The 20,266-nt window shown below is 44.7% G+C and overlaps 1 protein-coding gene across 1 annotated transcript in view; it reads left to right on the plus strand.

Annotated features, from left to right (window-relative positions):
* The first annotated feature begins 1,189 nt into the window (after positions 1 to 1,189).
* Positions 1,190 to 20,266, plus strand: part of CARHSP1 (calcium regulated heat stable protein 1) — a 142,730-nt gene continuing 123,653 nt past the window's right edge. Inside the window, exon 1 of the mRNA XM_082261303.1 lies at positions 1,190 to 1,326. The gene's annotated coding sequence lies outside the window, so the exon portion shown is untranslated. The remainder of the gene's footprint in view (positions 1,327 to 20,266) is intronic.

Below are 20,266 nucleotides of genomic sequence, written 5' to 3' on the forward strand. Positions count from 1 at the left end.
CCCTGTCCTCTTGCTGCTGGCACGCTGTTCTGTTGCTGCCGTGCCTGTGAGACAGCGTCCACTCCTGTCCTGGGCTGGCGCCGCGTGACGTCACATGACTCACTCAATGAGTCTCCTCCTCATCTCTCTCCAGGACCGCGGACAGCGGTCATAGAGGACTCGGAGAGGGGGAATACAATTACATCTACTGCCATCTAGTGGCGGTAGATGTAATTGCGGTAACGCAGCCGGAAGTAGCGGCAGCGGAGTTACAGGAAGACAATGAGTAATCTGATAGATTACTCGTTACCCTGAAAAGTAACTGCGTTAAGTAACGTCGTTTACTTAAACGCAGTTACTTCCAACACTGAGCACTGATTACTGTAGAAATGTCACTGGTAACCCCAAAAGTGTCAAAAATGTCAGTCAAGGGTCCGATCTGTCCGCCGCAATGTCGCAGTCCCGCAAAAAAAATCGCAGATCGCCGCCATTACGCGTTAAAAAAAAAAAACAGCAAAAATCTTTCCCTTTGTTAGTGAATACAATAACTTTTGCGCAAACCAATCAAAATACGCTTTTTGTGATTTTTTTTATCAAACATATGGTAAAATAAAATTGGCCTAAAATGTTAAAAAAATTTGTTTTTTAAATTTTTTTGGGGGATTTCATATAAAAAATGTGAAAAATATTGTTATTTTTGCAAAATTGACGCTCTTTTTTTGTTTATAGCGTATGGTCTAAAAATTGCACAGGTGATCAAATACCACCAAAAGAAAGCCCTGTTTGTGGGAAAAAAAGGACGTCAAATTTGTTTAGGTACAGCGTCGCACGACCGCGCAATTGTCCGTTAAAGTCACGCAGTGTCGAATCACAAAATAGGCCCTGGTCAGGAAGGGGGTAAAATCTTCCGTGGGTTAAGTGGTTAACGACTGGCTACAAATAGCTGCAGCCACTGTCAGCCTGTCATTGCATGCACTCAGCAGTCGCAGTCATGCGGCTGGAAATCGCAGGGTGTGATAATCGCCTGTCTGAATGCATCTTTCTACATAACTACATGTGTCCTCCCCCATTAGAGGAGTAAACTCCAGCACATGAACACCAGGTAGAGTCGGCTTCACTTCCAGCTTTGTGTGAGAGAGCAGCTGGCAGAGAGTAGGGGTGTGTGTGGGGAGCCAGTGCGCATGCTCAGTGGAGGGACCCAGGAGCCCTGTAGTGATGTCGGAGGGGGAGGGGGAGAGGAAAATCCCGGACGCTCAGCGTGTTGTTGGTAGAAGTTCTAGGCTGGACCGAGGTATCAGTAGTCGGTGAGGTGTTAGCGCGCTCAGCATCTTCCCTCAGCAGCTGAAGGTGAGTGAAAAAGTCTGCTTCTAATGAGGAACATACATTGTCCGCTTCCCTCAGGAGTCTGACTTCTCTGCTATAGACTAAAGTCCGACTTAGAAGGTCAGTCAGAGGAAGACTAACAGTCAGCTGTGACTTCACCTACCTAACTGGCAGGCCTAGCAGAGCTCCCAGCTGGCCTTCTATACATCCGAGCCCATACCCCTCATCTCCCATCACCTCCTGTGTGATGTGGGTGTTGGTCGTGTCCTTCCCAGTGTTTGCAGATGTGAGGAGGAGATAGTCCCGGACACAATGTGGAACTGAGGGAAAAGCTTGCTTTAGTTTAGGACAGAGTGGGGAGGGAATTCAACCCCTGTCAGGATTTTTTGATGTTTGTGCGTCCATTGGAGGGGGAGGGGGGTGTCCATTGCCCCCCCAACTATCAACAAGAGTGAAAATGAGAGAAAACCCTCCATTGTGGGCAGTCACCAGAGGAGGCTTGGGCTGTATTTACATCTGTGCATTCTAGGAACACACAAGAAATGCGTGGCGTGCTTTCAGTACCATTCATTTTAACTAGGGATCGACCGATTATCGGCAGCCGATCTGCACTTTCCCCGATATATCGGAATCGGCCCCTGAGGTTACCGATATTTCGGTAAAGTGCATGTACCAGTGCGTCCATAGCCGACGGTCGGCTGAATGGTAATGACAACCGATGTGGCTGAGAAGACCCCCCCCCAGATCCTTCCACAAGGAGAACCTTTAGAGAAAAAAAAATGTCCGAGAATATCGGCCGATACTAATATCTGATTACCAAAAAATCGATATCGGTTGATCACTAATTTTAACCACTTCTGGACCAGAAGGTTTTTTTTCCCACTTAAAGAGGAAGTAAACCCTCCTCTGTAACTTGTACCTATAGGTAAGCCTATGATAAGACTTACCTATAGGTAGTGTAAATATCTCCTAAACACGTACCGTTTCGGAGATATTTACCTTACATGCAAGCCAGTGACGTCACTGGCGCATGCGCTCTGAAGGAACGACCGCTGGTGCCGTTCCTTCAGAGTTCCGTGCTGTGACCGTCAGCTCCCGTGCGGGAGTGACGTCACCGCGGCTCCGGCCAATCAGATGGCCGGATGCCGTGATCCCGGAAGACGGGCGACTGGACAATTCGCCCATCATACAGGTAAGCAGGCGGCACGGCGGGGGCTCATTCTAAGGTAAGTATTTCATAATGAGCTAGTATGTGATGCATACTAGCTCATTATGTGTTTCTCTTGCAGGTTGCAAAAAGAAGAATTTTTTTTGGCGGGTTTACAACCTCTTTAACCACTTTAAAACCGGAAGGATTTGCCCCCTTCCTGACCATGCCATTTTTTGCGATTTGGCACTGCGTTACTTTAACGGACAATTGTGCTGTTGTGCGATGCTGTACCCAAATAAAATTTGATGTCCTTCCCCCCCACAAATAGAGCTTTTTTTGGTGTAGTGATCACCTGTGCAATGTTTATTGTTTCAGCAAAAAAAGAGCTAAAATTCTGGAAACATTTATTTTTTTTTGCTCTTTCGGCTATATAACATTCCCAATAAAAAACATTTAAAAATCTTAATTTTTGTCATCATTTTAGGCCAATTTGTATTCTGCTACATATTTTTGGTAAAAACAAAAATCCAGATAACAGATAACTTTTGCGCAAACCAATAAAAAATTTGGTTATCTGTTATCTGGATTTTTGTTTTTTTGTTTTTACCAAAAATATGTAGCAGAATACAAATTGGCCTAAAATGATGACAAAAATTCGATTTTTAAATGTTTTTTATTGGTAATGTTATATAGCAGAAAGAGCAAAAAAAAAAAAAAAAAAAAATCTTTCCCCTAGTTTGTAGGCATGATAACTTTTGCGCAAACCAATAAAAAAAATTTGGTTATCATGCCTACAAACTAGGGGAAAGATTGTTTTTCATTATTTATTTATTTTTTTCTAGTAATGGCAGCGATCTGCAAATTTGCAACATTGCAGCAGACAGATCAGACCCCTGGCTCCGTTCACATGTAGGCGTTTTGGGGCGTTTTTGGGGAGTTTTTCTCAAAACGCCCAACAAGACAAATCCTATTCATTTCAATGGCCCCTGTTCACATCTGAGCGTTTTCACGCTGTGAGCAAAACGCCCAACGCTCAAAAAAGTACATGAGCTTCTTTTTGGGCAGATTACAGGCGTTTTCAAAACAGCCTGTAAAATCGCGGTAAAATCACGGTAAAAACACGCAAAAACGCTACGCTCAGGTGTAAATGTAGCCTTACTGACATTTTTTAAACTTTTGGGGGGAGACCAGTGACATTACTACAGTCATCAGTTCATTACTGTAATAATGACACTGGTAGGGAAGGGGTTAATCCAGGGGCGATCAAAGGGTTAAGTGTGAGCCTAGGGGGTGTTTTCTAACTGTATGAGGAAGGAACTTGTGGAATCAACACAGACCTGTGATCCTATATAGAAGGATCACAGACGCTCTGTGTTCATTCCAGAGAGAACAACGGTCTGCTGTGTTTACGACAGCAGATCATTGTTCTCTCTCCCCGGGGAGGGATCGCGGGTGCCTATTTTTATTGGTTTGCGCAAAAGTTATAGCGTCTACAAATTATGGTGTAAATACTGAAATTTACACAGCTTTTACTTTCTGACTGCCTATCTCATTTCATGAAGTGCTAAAATGGCAGGGCAGTACAAAACCCCCCAAACTACCACTTTTTGGAAAGTAGACTTCCTAAGGAATGTCCTGAGAGGCATGTTGAGCTCATTGAATATTTAATTTTTTTGTCACAGGTGTTTGAAAAATGACTAAAATACATTTTTTTTTTTTTTACAAAAAGTTGTCATTAAAATTATATGTTGCTCACGCATGCCATGGGTATATGTGTAATTACACCCCAAAATATATTCTGCTGCTTATGAGTACAGGGATACCACATGTGTGAGACTTTTTGTGAGCCTAGCTGTGTACGGGACCCTGAAAACCAATCACCACCTTCAGGATTTTAAAGGGCGTAAACTTCTCATTGCACTTTCTCACTACCTATCAAGGTTTCAGAGGCCCTGAAATGTCAAGATAGCACAAACCCCTCCCCCCCCCCAAATAACCCCATTTTGCAAAGTACACACCCCAAGCTATTTGCTGAGAGGCATGGTGAGTCCATGGAATATTTTATATTTTGCCACAAGTTTTGGGAAAATGACACTTTCTTTTTTTTAACACAAAGTTGTCACTAAATGATATATTGCTCACACATTCCATGGGTATATGTGAAATGACACCCCAAAATACATTCTGCTGCTTCTCCTGAGTATGAGGATACCCCATGTGTGAGACTTTTTGGCAGTCTAGCCGCATACAGGACCCCGAAATCCAATCGCCGCCTTTAGGCTTTCCAAGGGCGTAAGTTGTTGATTTTACTCCTCACCACCTATCACAGTTTCGGAGGCCATGAAATGCCAAGACAGCACAAACCCCCACCCCCTTTCAGAAATTAGACACCCTAAGCTATTTGCTGAGAGGCATGTTGAGTGTTTTGCAGATCTCACTTTTTTGTCACAAAGTTTTGAAAATTGAAAAAAGAGGGGGGAAAAGGCATTTTCCTTCTTCTTTTTTTTCTTTTCCAAAGTAAATGAGAGCTGCAAAATACTCACCATGCATCTTAGCAAATACCCTGGGGTGTCTGCTTTTAGAAAAGGGGTCATTTTGGGGGGGGGGGGTTTGTGCAATCTTGGGGTGTCATTTCAAATATATTCATGGCATGTGTGAGCAATATATCACTTAGTGACTACTTTGTGTAAAAATAAATAAATAAAAAAAAAAAAAAAAACGATATTCCCGAAACTTGTGGCAAAATATAAAATATTCCATGGAGTCGCCATGCTTCTCAGCAAATAGCTTGGAGTGTCTACTTTGCAAAAATGGGGTCATTTGGGGGGGGGTGTGTTATCTTGAAATTTCTTAGCCTCCCTCACTACCTGTCACAGTTTCTAAGTAAAATGTGCAATTTACGCCAAGAAAACCTGAAGGTGGTGATTGGTTTTCGGGGTCCCATACACAGCTAGGCTCCCAAAAAGTCTCACATGTGGTATCCCTGTACTCAGGAGAAACAGCAGAATGTATTTTGGGGTGTCGTTTCACATATTCCCATGGCATGCATGAGCAATATATCATTTAGTGACAACTTTGTGTAAAAAAAAAAAAAAAAAAAATTGTCACCTTCCCGAAACTTGGGGCAAAATATAAAAATACTCCATGGACTCAATATGCCTGTCAGCAAATAGCTTTGGGTGTCTACTTTCCAAAAAGGGGTCATTTGGGGGGTGTTTGAACTCTCCTGCCATTTTATGCTCAATCTTAGCCACACATCACCCATTCTTCTAACCACTTGAAAACCAAGCCTTTTCTGTGACTTTTAGTTTACATGAAAAATATATATATTTTGTTACTAGAAAATTACTTTGAACCCCCAAGCATTATATATATTTTTTTTAAAGCAGAGGCCCTACAGAAAAATTTTGTCACACAATATTTGCGCACAGATTTTCCAAACGTAATTTTCTCTGTCGCTCATTGACAGACGCAGTCCTCTTTGATTAATATCAAATTGGGTTATACTGCCCTCTACAGGAGTAGGACACTAGGCAGAAGAAAACGTTCTGGCCATACCTTAGGGGCAGTCCCAGAGGGTATATCCTCTCTCTCTCTGCTACAGGATGTCTGTTTTTTTCTGTCTAGTCAGGAGTAAGGACCTAAGTTCCTTGCTGGGATCTTTGGTCCTGGCAAGATTTTTTTTTTAGATAAATTTTTTTTAGGCAGCTTTTTTCTCCAGTTGTTCCTGTGAGATCTTCAAGCAATTATGCTGTATCTGGGCGACGGGCTGGATTTTGAGGTCCAGTGGTCACCCCAGCCGGCCTACAAGCGCGTGCAGATTCCAGCTCCCCGCTGGATCGGCTGCGACACATTTAAACAATTATGCTGGAGCTGGGCGACCGGCTGGATGTTAAGATCCAGTGGTCACCCCAGTCCGCCTACGAGTGCGTGCAGGCCCTAGCTCCGCGCTGGGTCGGCCGCGACATAGTCCCACTGGACGCCGGTTGGGCCTTCTAGATTGGATTTTGATTTCTGTTATCCCACCCCTCATTTGTGGCACTGCTTTGGGACGTCCCAATTTTATATTAATCAAAGAGGACTGCGTCTGTCAATGAGCGACAGAGAAAAATGGATTTTTGTAAGATCTTACCGTAAAATCCTTTTCTCTTAAGCTCATTGACAGACGCAGTACCCGCCCCTCTATTTTGAGTTGGGTTAAATTCTCTGACACTGCTTTGTGACATAACTGACATCCTGTAGCAGAGAGAGAGAGAGGATATACCCTCTGGGACTGCCCCTAAGGTGTGGCCAGAACATTTTCTTCTGCCTAGTGTCCTACTCCTGTAGAGGGCAGTATAACCCAATTTGATATTAATCAAAGAGGACTGCGTCTGTCAATGAGCTTAAGAGAAAAGGATTTTACGGTAAGATTTTACAAAAATCCATTTTTTGCGAAAAAATTATTTTATTTTTTTCTTTTTAAATTGAATGCACAAATACACTAAATATGTCCTAATTGTTTAGTAAAATGTAAAAGATGATCTTATGCCGAGTACATAGATGCCAAACATGACATGCTTTAAAATGCTGCCTATTTCATATCTATGGCTGACATGGATGTTTTTAATCACTTATTTTTCTATTATAATATTGCACCTTATAAGGAATATTAACTCTTTTATCTAGATAAGCATTTATTATATTATTTACAGTATATAGGAGCTTAATTAAGAAAAAAAAAAAAGTTTTGGTATAAGGCTCGGTTCACATTTGTGCGATGCGGGAAGGCTGCGAATATGCAGCGTGTTCCCACATCGCATCCGCACAAGAGGCAGTTCACACTGCCATATGCGATACGCAGGGGGTGTCAATTAAATGTTAACGACACCCCCAGTTTGATTGCATATCCCAGTGCGATTTGACAGTTTGCACAGAATCGGATCGCACAACTGTGAACCACTGTGCGATCTGATCCTGAGGCGGCTCAAAAAATGCCTCATGTGCGAGTTTGCTGCGGATGCGCTGCGAATTCAGTCATACAAAGTGTATGGCTGAACTCGCATCCGCACATGAGATCGCATGTAATTTAGGAGCAGTGCGCTCCGAATTACATGCGATCTCGCAAACCGCACTAGTGTAAACCGGCACTAAGTGCTGGTTCACACTACTGCGAGTGCGCTGATTCGCACTGCACCCGCACAAAAGTTGCACATGACCCTTTTTTTCAGCCGCATCAGGATCGGATCGCACAGTGGTTCACACTTGTGCGATCCGATCCTGTGCGAACTGTCAGATCGCACTGCGATATGCGATCAAACTGGGGGGGGTCGTTAACATTTAATTGACACCCCTGCGTATCGCATATGGCAGTGTGAACTGCCTCTTGTGCAGATGCGATGCGGGAACAGGCTGCAAATACGCAGCCTTCCAGCATCGCACAAGTGTGAACCGGCACTTACACTCTGTTTGCTCATTATTATTTTAAATAAATGGGAAAAAAAAGGCATATTGAGTTTTTTTATTATTTTATCCGATTAATCGGCAACTAATCGACTTTTAAAATAATCGTTAGTTGCAGCCCTAAAAAAAACGTCACCAAGATGATGCCTAAATCTGCAGGCATCATCCAGGTATAACCACTTGCAGTCCAGCAACGTACCAGTACATTGCTGGTCCTTGTTTGGCATATATTGTATTTTTTTTTTTTCTTTTTCATGCAGCCTCTGGGCTGAATGAAAAAAAGAGAACCTAACAGATTCCTTCACCCACATTGGTCGATGTGGATGAAGAAATCTCCGCCAAAAAATGTGTAGTATACCCATCATTAGCCTCCCAAAACATCCAACCCACTTTTTAATGATGGGTATACGTGGCCAACGCCATGTATACCTATTTCATTTTTTTAACTGTGGTGATGAAATCACCTCTTACAGTGCTGCCATCAGAGATTTGCATATATGCTGAGCGCAAACGCTGTTTGTGTCAGAATATATATAAATCAGTGTGGCAGCTGATGAGTGTACCTGCAAGGCAAACTGAACAGGAAACATAAAACAGTACATTGGTACCTGAAAAGTAAAAAATGGTTACCAATTAAAAACAGTAGCAAAGTACAGTAAAAGTAGAAAGAGTAGAAGAGCAGAGTAAGAATAGAAAATAACTCAAACAACTATTTTTGGCTTTTTTTTATTTGTAATTTTTTTTTTTTCTTCAACTTTAACATTCCAGCTTAGGGTCTCTCAAAATGACGATAGCCATCGAACATCTTTCGAGACCCTGTGTAAGTGTGCCATGCTGTACCCTATACTAATAATCCACTAGTGTGTGGTAGCAACGGAAACAGTCACCGTGGCAGTCGGGACAATAATTGAGTGTCAAGCCTAAATCTACGGCAAGCCTAAAGACACAGCATCTTTTTTGGGGGTATCTTTGGGTAGGGGTACTGGGGGGGGGGGGGTATTCCGGAAAATGCCTCTCATGCAGCCGGCTCACTGCATCTAGTTGGGGAAGTTGGGCAAGAGAACCTCCTGGATACAGAAGGTCTCTGATTATATCTTCTTGGAAATTTAGGAAAGGTAATGTTCCTGCAGCTGCTTTTGTAAAAAGCCAATTGGAATAAGTATACAGACACTTTTTTGTACCAGCGTCTGGCCTTACAGGCAATTAAGTACGGCCCCATCATCTGGTTGTTGAAGTGCACCCCTCCCATTTTACAGTTATAGTCGTGGACACGGGCTTCTCAACAACACCAGTGACCGTAGTAATTTCGACTGCCGTATCTGGGTGAATGGAGGACAGAACGAAAACTTTCCGTTTGTCCCTCCACTTCACTACGAGCAATTCATCGCACCTCAAGCAGGCTTTCTCCCCCTGACTAAGTGGGGCATTTACAAGCCGTTGGGGAAGCCCCGACGATTAGATCGCATGGTACCACATGTGCCAATTTGTAATTGAAAGAGGTGTCTAAAAGGTGGCACGCTTGAATAAAAATTGTCCACGTACAAGTGGTGCCCCTGTCCGAATAAGGGTGACACCAAGTCCCAAACTATCTTGCAGCTGCTCCCTATGTAGTCTGGGCAGTTGGTGGGGGGCTCCACAGAGCTATCTTTACCCTTGTAAACACAAAAATTAACTGTATAGCCTGTGGCCCTGTCATAGAGCTTATACAGCTTGACCCCGTATCTGGCACGCTTGCTGGGGAGATACTGCTTGATAGCAAGGCGGCCAGTAAACTTAATCAGGGACTCGTCAACGTAGACATCTTGTTGGGGGATAAACAAGGCTGCAAATCGCTGATTGAAGTGGTTTACGAGGGGACCGAATTTTGTGGAGCCGGTAATGTCCAGCGTCTCCCCGAGGACGACGGAGTTCATTATCATTGAAATGCATGAACCAAAATATTTGGTCGTATCGAGCCCTGGCCATAGCAGCAGAGTACATGGGCATATGGTAAATTGGGTCAGTGGACCAATAAAAGCGCAATTTACTCTTTTTAGTAATGCCCATGTTGAAGGATAGGCCCAGAAAGGTCTTAAATTTGGAAACCGTTATAGGTTTCCAGCCAAATGGTCTGGCCAAGGGACGAATTTGGATTGGTGGTGATAAATTGGTTAGCATACAAATTACTTTGATCCACAATAGATCTGTAAAGATCTTCAGTGAAAATCAGCTCAAAAAAATTAAGGGGAGTAAAATTAGCTGTTCCCACCTGAATGCCGGGTTGGGCAGGGAATGGGGGAAGTACGGGCGCTGTAGAATCTGTGGGCTACCAATTGGGATTTGCAAGTGCATCAGGAAGGACATTACGGGCTCTACGGGCCGCTCTTCGAATTCTCGGTGGCTGCGGGCCGCACCAGTTTCAACTGCACTTATGGGACTCGCCACATCACCAAGTGATACTGCAGCGCTGGTATGTGTTCACCAGAATGTTGAGCGGTACTAGTACTGGCACTCTGCTGCATACGAGAAAAATCCGGTTCTTGCATCTCAGCAACTCCAGAATGGGGTTCGGGTATGCCTGACCTTAGCAGGGATCCCTCTGTCATCTGAGCTATCTGTCAGGGAGCCACTGCTGTCTACAGGCTCGTTTACTGACCCTGATTCTGCTAGTGAGACTTCCCTATCACTTTCATCTGACATGGTCAGTATACTGTAGGCTTCTTCACTAGTGTACAAACGTTTGGACATTTTAGCCACTAAATTTACAGGTACAGTAGTGTGACTCACAGGTAAAAAAGCACCTGGTTGTCGAGGACTATTTGGTAGCTACAAAAAAAACTGCTAGTGCTAGCAGAGATCAGGCCTGACTCTAACACAGCGGTTTTGTGTGTTGTGTTTTTTGGAAGTGACAGTAAGACCAGGATTGGGCACGCGGGAGCACGCCCTGGAGTCGTAAATGCGCCTGACGTAGGTCTACGCTGCTGAACCTAGGAGAGCCGCACTGCCGCAGTCGGCTAGTGGTTAATAAATGCACTTTCTTTTTTTTTTTTAACTGCAAAAAAAGGTACATATATATATATATATATATATATATATAATATATACCGTATTTTCCGGCGTATAAGACGACTTTTTAACCCCTGGAAATCTTCTCTAAAGTCAGGGGTCGTCTTATACGCCGGATATCGTCTTATACGCCGAATCAGAATATGCGGTGGAGGAGGGGGGCGCTCAAAAACATCCGTGGTATGCCCCGGGGTATGGAGAGAGCGGCAATGTGACCCGATGCATCGGGAAAAACATGCCTTTCAGCCGTCTGACCCGCCCGCTCGCTCGCCCGCCCGCTCTGGTATCCTACCTTCTTATCGGCGTCCATCCCTGCGTCTCGCTCCTGAGGCCTGAAGCGGTGTAGGTGCGCATGCGCGATAAGATCCGGCGGCGGGGATACCAACTCTGACGGAGTCCTTTGTCATAGACTACGGTACAAGCAGGGCAGGAGCCAGACAGGTGAAAGAGGCGGGTTTATCTGGTCACATCTATTATTACCAGATAAAGGGGTGTAAATTAAGTGGAAGAAAATAAATAAAATGTTTCCCAACTGTATATACGGTACAATATGGGCATTGGAAGAGGGGTAGTCTTATACGGCGAGTATATCCCAAAATCTATATTTTAACAGGAAAAGTTGGGGGTCGTCTTATACGCCCAGTCGTCTTATACGCCGGCAAATACGGTATATATATATATAAAAAAATTATTTTTTTAACCTATCCTTTAAACGAGAAGTATTGTCAAAACTTTTTTGTCTATACTTTTTCCTATGGATCACAGGAGTGCAGTTTTCTCCCTCCCTGTGCCTAAACACTTGATTTTCCACAATCCAGCACTGTTCCGTCTGTAGCATCATCGCCTTCTCCTCTCTCCCATAGGCTTCTGTTGCTTAGATCCTGTGGTTAGGTAAAGGGGGGGGGGGTGAGGCCAAGCTGTGGTGTGTGTATGGATGCACACAGCCCAGCTTGGGAGCACGCCTGCGGGAGTGCCCTCTCAGCACACAGCTTGCTGAGTGGAGAACACCAGCGGGGGACTGCAGAATAGGAGGTAAGGGACCGCTCTTTTCCTAACAACTGCCTATAGTAGGTAAGTTTAAAAAAATGTATTGTTCACATTCCTTGTGACAGCAATAAGGCTGCATTCACACTTGAGCGTAGCGTTTTCGCGTGTTTTTCACCGCGATTTTCAGGTGTTTTTTTCAGGCGTTTTTGGAGGCAGGCATTGACGTCTATCAAAACGCTGGTAATCAGCCCAAAAAGAAGCTCATGTACTTTTTGCAAAATGCTCAGATGTGAACAGGAGCCATTTAAATGAATGGCGTTTTACTTGTTGGGCGTTTTGGAACGTTTTTTTTTATCGTTTTTGGAGCTAAAAAACACTCAAAAACGCCCAGGTGTGAATGGGAGCCTAAGGACTCTTTCACACGGGCGATCCGATCAGATCCGCCTGTCAGTTTTTTTAGGCGGATCTGATCGGATCCTCAATGCAGCTCTATGGGGCAGCGGAGACACCTCCGCTGACGCCCGCTGCCATCCGTATCTGATCCTGTCAGTGAAATCTGGATGGATGGAAACCCTATTTTTCCATCCGTTCAGGGATCTGATTGGATGAGAGCCGAGAGACGGTCCGCTCTCAACCGATCCCCCATAGAGAGCAGCGGGAGCTGAGACACCTCCCTCTGCGCACTGCAAGCGGAGACGGAGCGGTCATTCGCCGGCTCAGCAGGGATCGGCGGATCGATCCCCACTGAGCAGCACGGATCCGCCTACGGAGGCGGACCGTGTGAAAGAGCCCTAAGTGATCCGATTTTTTTATTTATTTATTTTTTTAAAACAGTGCTACAAATAAAAAATTTAATCAAATAGGAAAAAAAAAAAAAAAGTAAAGCGCCCCTATCACTGCAAGCTCGTGCACGAAAGAAACACACCTTCACATGAAAACAGTGTTCCAACCAGCAATAATTCTAGAAAAAAGACCTTCTCTGTAACTCTAAATTGGTAACTGCTAAACATTTTTAAAGCGTCGCCTATGGATATTTTTAGGTACTGTAGTTTGTCGCCATTCCATGAGTGTGCGCAATTTTAAACCGTAACATGTTGGGTATCTATTTACTTGGCGTGACATCTTTCACAATATACAAAAAAATTGGGCTAGCTTTACGGTTAAGTTTTTTTTTAAATGCAGTGAAATGTATTTTTTCCCAAACATTTGCATTTGTAAGACTGCTGCACAAAAATCGCATGACAAAAAATATTGCAACGACTGTCATTTTTTTTTAACCAGAGTCTTTGCTAAAAAAGTAATTTTTATAGCAAAAAAATATTGATTTTAAACTTGTAAACAACATGTGTCAGAAATAGGCTTGGTCCTTAAGTGGTTCAAGAAAGGAAAACCAGAAACAGGGATTCAGGTAGAGATGAGTATGGAGGATGCCAAAGTTCCTCTCTGATCTGGGGAGCTATAGTTATGATAGATGAGATGGGGGTCGGGGGGATCGGAGGAATTTATAGAGATGGGGGGGGGGGCGCTCAGAGTAACGTATAGAGATGGGGGGGGTGGATCAGAGAAGCTCTCCATCACTCCTCTCCCCTCTGGGCTTAGGTGCACAGTGACCCCGCTCATCACCAATGACAACTCCTCACCTGCTTACACTCTTCATGCCCGTGCACAGCATCCACGTCCTCCGGATGAGTGCAGTCAATCCCCAAAAACAGCAACCAAAGCCTCCGTTTGTTTCCGGGGAGCTGCAAGCATCTCACTCCAGCAGGCCGCAAAGCCGCGGCCTCAATTACCGTCACGGTATTGTAGTCCACGCATCCATGGTTCTCTGACACACGAGATAAAAGCAGCTGGAAATTTGTGTCGGGATGGGTGCATAGAGCTTGTCTATTCACAGTACATCTCTGCAAGTTTCTTTGCTCCTCTGCCTATGTGGACAGGGGTGTGCCTTTTTATTCCAATAAGCTCAAACACATTGTATCCCCCCCCCCTCCCAGGTGAAACGAGAAGAAAATTTTCTTGCGTGATGTGCACTTTCTAAAGAATGCAGAAAACTGAGATACATGTAAAACTTATGTAGGGAGATTCAGAGATGTAGTTTCATCTCTATGTATCATCTGAGGCTGTCCACTTCACTGGGTATATGTGAGGGTTTACATCCACTTTAGCTTTGACAATAAAACCTGGAAGCTGATTGGTTACTATGCACAATTGCACCAAATTCTGTGTGCTCCAATATCGATAAATCATTGACTCCCCTTCACCATGTGCCTGCTATACAGCCTATACCATAGAAATAGTAACCATGGAGATAATACGCAATATCTAGGGCAGATGAGAGGTCAGCTCCCTGCCTACTGAAGAAGCCCAATAGGAGGGTGTAGCACGTATGGGTGGGAGGAGCTGAGCCCGTGATGTAATGCAGCAGCTATCTGTGCACCAGAGGTGAGCTAAAAGTATTGAATGATGGTCATGGTTTTGTTTTTTTGTTTGTTTGTTTGTTTTTTTTTTTTTATCATTTTGTGTTCATAATCCCTGTTTTTAGTTAATAAAAGTTTGAAAATCGAGAGCACTATGGTTCTTTCCTTTTTTTTTATGTCATGTATTAAAACGGATAAGGATCAAGTGTAAGGAACATTCCGAGCACCCAAATTGAAACCAGGAGTGGTACTGAGGCGTACACAGGAGGAGTGTAGTAGATGCAAATGAGAGTCTGTAGTAGGGTCTAATTCTGTAGGTGAGAAGGCATTTTACCTTAAGGTGGTGGTTCACAGGACACAATTGTGAAGAATTTGCACTGTTTGTTTAGGACACAGTGGTGAGAATCTTGAAGAGACTATTAGTTGGAGATCTATGAAGGACTATTGAAGACACGTTGTTTGTTTTTTCATGATTTTAAGAGTGTGTATATAATTGTGCTGCACTGTATTTATAATAGTGATCGACTGATATCACTAGGTTATATCACTAGGTTATAACCTGATATCACTAGGTGATATCAGGTTGACTCGACCCATTACCCCCAACGATAATCTAGCCCATGTCTGAGTCTGTGCTTTAACCATAGTAAGGAGAGGTAGTAAGTTATCTGGGATGTAATCGGTCGGCCTTGTCGTGACCTGAACCCCCAAGTATTTAATGCGGTCCACTCTGCATAAGGGGAACTCAGGACTATGGGGGAACAACAAGATATCATCAATAGGCAAAATTTGGGACTTGTCCCAGTTGATTTTCAAACCGGAAAATTGGCCATACCGGCCGATCAGGGAAAGTGCTGTATGTAGAGAGGTCCCAGGGTCCGCGAGAAACGGTAACGTATCGTCAGCGTACATGCTGATCTCCTCTAGGGGCCCAACACGTAGGCCACCGATACCCGGGTGATCCCTAATAGCAATGGCCAGAGGTTGCGCCACTAAGGCGTACAAAAGTGGGGACAGTGGACATCCCTGATGCGTCCCCTTGCTAAGAGGGAAGCTATTAGACGTCCAGCCGTTGGCCAACACTCTGGCCACCGGGGGCCTGGTACAAGACCTGTACCCAGCGGACAAAATGCGGGCCAAAGCCATACCCCTCCAGGCATCTCCAAAGAAACCTCCACTCCACGGAGTCAAAGGCCTTGGCGGTGTCCAAGGACACCACCACCCTGGCTCCCACATTATTATGATTGGCCTGCAGGTTCATAAATAGCCATCGCAGATTAAATGATGTGTTCCTACCAGGCATAAAGCCCGATTGGTCAGTATGGATCAAACAGAGGATAACCTTGTCAACCCAAATGGATTAGAGTTTTGCCAAAATGTTTACGTCCACCTGGAGGAGAGATATGGGCCGGTAGGACTCTGGGTGCTGTGGATCCTTACCGGGCTTAGGTATCAGAACCACCAGAGCCTCCCGCATAGACGTGGGTAGAGTAAAGGTCTCAAAAATATCCCCAAATAACGCTAACAAGCGTGGGGCCAAGTCCTCAACATAAGTGGAATAGAATTCTATCGGGAGGCCATCTAGGCCGGGTGATTTGGCTCTCGAGAACTGCGATATGGCCTCTGTGATTTCCTCCACCGTAAGCGGGGCGTCCAAAGACTCTACCTGCTCGGCCGTCATTTGGGGAAATGTCACAGAGTCCAGAAAGGCATTCATAAGAGAATCGTCCGCCGGGGCCGTGGAAGTGTAGAGATCCTGAAAAAATACACGGAACGAATCGGCTACCAATTTAGGGTCTTTTTTTTGAAAAACCGCTTCCTTCGGGCCCTGTCATATTCCAACTGCACCACCACTCTGGTGACCAGCTTAAGCTGCGCAGCACCCTCCAGCGTCTGGGCCACCTGGAAGGCTTGCTCCGCCGTTGCCAAATTGCGTAGGGCACTACTATAGCTCTCCAAACAGTCAGTTTTAATTTTGTTAATTGTAGCCGTTAAATGGGATCGGACTAGACATATGCCGGTTTTCGGTAATTCGATATAACGCGGTATTGCATAGCCACGGTATTGTTATTGTGGCATTTTTAAAATACCGAGTTTCTCTGCTCCTGGGTCTGACTCATTCACTCACACAGCTAACCTAACTATAAACAAAAATGATTACATTTGTATCTTTTCCTTCCCTCTGCCAGTGAGAAAGGAAGTTTAACCTCTTAAAGACTGGATCTTTTTCTGACACTTGTTGCTTGCAAGTTAAAATCAGTTTTTTTTGCTAGAAAAGTACTTAGAACCCCCAAACATTTTATATATATATTTTTAGCAGAGACCCTACAGAAAAAAATGGCGATTGTTGTAATATTTTATGTCACACTGTATTTGCGCAGCAGTCTTTCAAACGCAATTAATAGACTTTAATGAATAAAAAAAAAAAAAAACGTAACAGTAAAGTTATCCCAATTTTTTTTTTGTTACACAGAGAATCGTGATCTTTATTCCAAGCTAAAAAATCGTGATTCTCATTTTGGCCAGAATCGTGCAGCTCTAATATATATATACACACACACACACACGCATAGCAGCCCACATTACATTATTATATAGCCATCAAGCAGTGTCTGGCCTACCTGGTGATGACTCGTCCTGGCGCTCTGATCCGATGGCCTGGTCTTTAAAGGGGCAAATCCTTGCGATCCAGAAGTGGTTAAACCTGCAGGAGGACCGGTATTTTTATCTATTAATGACTTTACTATTGCTTTAGGCCTGGTTCACATGTATGCGGGTTGGTGGTTCACATGTATGCGGATTGGGGGCCCACATTTGCACAGGCATAGCAGCCCATTGATGTGAATGGGCTTGAGCTGCTATGCCTGCGTTTTCAGCTGAAAAAAGGTGCATGCAGAATTTAAAAAAAATGCAGTGGCCATGAAATCCATCCTTCTTTTGCACCATGCGACTTACCTGCCGTTGCTGCACACGCAAACTGTTTTTAAATGCCGTGCCCACGTATACAAAAAATGCAGAAAGCTTGCCAGAGCAGGAACTGCAGGTTAGTCGCATGGTGCAAAAGCAGTATGGATTTCAAGGCCACTGAATTTTAAAAAAATGCTGCATGCACCTTTTTTCTGCGGAAAATGAGGGCATAGCAGCCCGTTCAAATCAATGGGCTGCTATGCCTGTGCAAATGTGGGCTGCCAACCCGCATACATGTGAACCACCAACCCGCATACATGTGAACCGCCAACCCGCATACATGTGAACCGCCAACCCGCATACATGTGAACCAGGCCTAAAGCAATAGTAAAGTAATTTATAAACAACACCTCCTTCAGGTTTAACCACTTCTTGACCACAAGGATTTGCCCTCTTAATGACCAGGCCATCGGATCGGAGCCGAGCGCCAGGACCAGTTATCACCAGTTAGGCCAGACACTGCTTGATGGCTTATTTTAGGCCTGGTTCACAGAGTCTGTACTGACTGACTATATAATAATGTGCATAAGTGAACCAAAGCCCCTAAATTCAGCAATGAAATTCAAGTGAGGTAGAAATTTAATAATTTAAATTTAATAATAGAATACCGTGATAATACCGTATACCGTGGCAAAACCTTAATCAATTAATCGCAGCATGAAAATCTGATACCGTCACAAGCCTAGATCGGACATGGAGCTTAAACGTTTCCCAGACCACTGACGGGGAGGCAGAATGGTCATGATCTGCGAAAAACTGTCACCAAACCGACGCCACATCCGCCTCCGTCGGAAGAAGCCCAAGCCAATGGGGGTTGAGCCTCCACGCCAGGAGGGGACAGTCCTGGCCAAAACCAATCCGGACCCAATAGGGACAGTGATCCAACAAACCATGAGCCAAGAATCCAGCATCTAGCAGGCGTGGGAGAATAGAGGGGGAGACAAAGATAAAACCTATACGAGACATGGACTGACGAGCAGAGGAGTAACAGAAGTAGGCTCGCCTGTCAGGGAATCTAGCTCTCCAGGTGTCAAATAGGTTAAATTCCGTCAACAGTCTAGCAAATCTAGTCAAGGTGGGTAAAGGGGAGGACGGGGACACCATATGAAGTCTGTCCAGGCTGGGGTTCAGGGTATTATTGAAGTCCCCCATCCAGATTACTGGAATGTGGGGGTTCGACAGCATAAAATCTAGGCCTTCTGTAGGGATAGTCGACGAAAAAGGGGGGCACATAATACGCCATAAGTAGGAAAGGTTCCCCATATAACAGCACAGAAAGAAATACGTATCTACCCTGAGGGTCTACTAGGGATCCCCGAAGCTCAAAATGCACAGACTTGGCCACAAGTACAGCCACGCCTCGAGAATGGGAAGTAAATATAGAATGGAACGTCCAGCCAATCCACGGGCGTCGGAGTGCCAGCTGGAGTCGGCCCTCCAGGTGGGTCTCTACCAGCACCACCACATCTGCCCGCTGGTTTTTAAGAAAAGCAAACACCGCAGAGCGTTTAATTCTGTCAACCAGTCCTCGGACATTCCATGTCAGGAATTTAGGTTGGGCCATTAAGCTCTAGGGGAAGCAAGTAGTACAAGAGCCTCGGGGGTCCCATTCGACCCACAATAAGGAAAACCACAAGTTGCTTTAAGAGAGTAGCCTCGGTCAGGCATGAATACAGTTGTCCCATAAGTAATGCAAATAGTTGTAAAAAACATAACGGGATAATCAATACACATTCCCGCAAATACTGATCAGATGTGAACAATAAAGAAAACAATTCCCCCAACCCCGCCCTGCACCAACCCAAACATGTGCGGGCATACCATTCCCATATCCAACCACAGCAAAAACTGGACCTGAAAAACGTAAAAGTAAAAAACAGTGCAAGAAAAAAAGGAAAAACAGGTGTGGCATCTGGCCCAAAAAAACAACAAATTGAGCATATGCCTCCACTGGCCACACACAGTGGAGGGGTGGTTGGTGCACAGCTCTTTCTACCACCGAGCCCTCGGGCGAAACTTCGCTGGGTAACGAGACACATTCGTAGGCAGATCTAGAAAACCAGAAAATGAATACTAGAATAGGAAAAGAGAAAAAGGGGGAGAAAACCAGAAGCAATAGAAAGGAGGAAAATAAGATGAGGGAGATAAAGAGAAAAATAAATTTAGGAATGTAGGAAGAAAGGAAAAGAAGAAAAGAGGACTAGGGCCCACTGGCCAGAAACCATGGGCAGCAGCATCCAACAGCTCACACGGGGTCTTAGAAGGAGAAGGCAGAGAGAGGCTAGGATCACAGAGACAATAAGGGGGAGAGGTAGGCATGGAGGGGGGAGATGCAGGCATAGGAGAAAATCAAGGCACATTTGAGAATGGCAGACCAGGTAAGAAAAAAGGATGGCAAGTAAACCGAGCAGGATACAAGTTGGGCAGTTCAATCCAACACGGGAGCAGTCATAGTCCCCTTCCGAACAGGGGTGCAGAAGATACTTATCCTGGAAAAGGGCGATCAAATGAGGATATTGCTGACAAATCGGTCACCTGTAGGCAGTAGAAAAAAAGGCAAGAGGGGAGTTCAGTTCCGAGTGTCTAGGCGTTCCAGTCAAAGAAATTAACTCTGTCTCCCCCCTCTACTCGCAAGTGGGCAGGAAACAACATAGCATATTTATTGTTCTTGACACGGAGTCCGTGCTTGGCTTCAAGAAAGGCCTTGCGCTTCTTTTGCACTTCGGCCAAAAAATCGGGGAAGATCGCAATCCTCCCATTCCCAAAAGGAATATTGCCCTTTTCCCTGTTCAATCGCAGAATGGTGTCTCTATAGTTTTAACATCTTAGCAATAAAGGTGCGGAGGGGGGGCTCCCTGAGGAGGGGGTTTCCCCGATAAACGGTGGGCACGTTCCACGGTAAATGTGGGGAGAAGGCCTCACGCCCATAGGTATCTGTCAGGATACGTTCCAGGAT

This window comes from Pelophylax lessonae (assembly GCF_965119305.1).
Source record: "Pelophylax lessonae genome assembly, chromosome: 6".
NCBI lineage: Eukaryota > Metazoa > Chordata > Amphibia > Anura > Ranidae > Pelophylax > Pelophylax lessonae.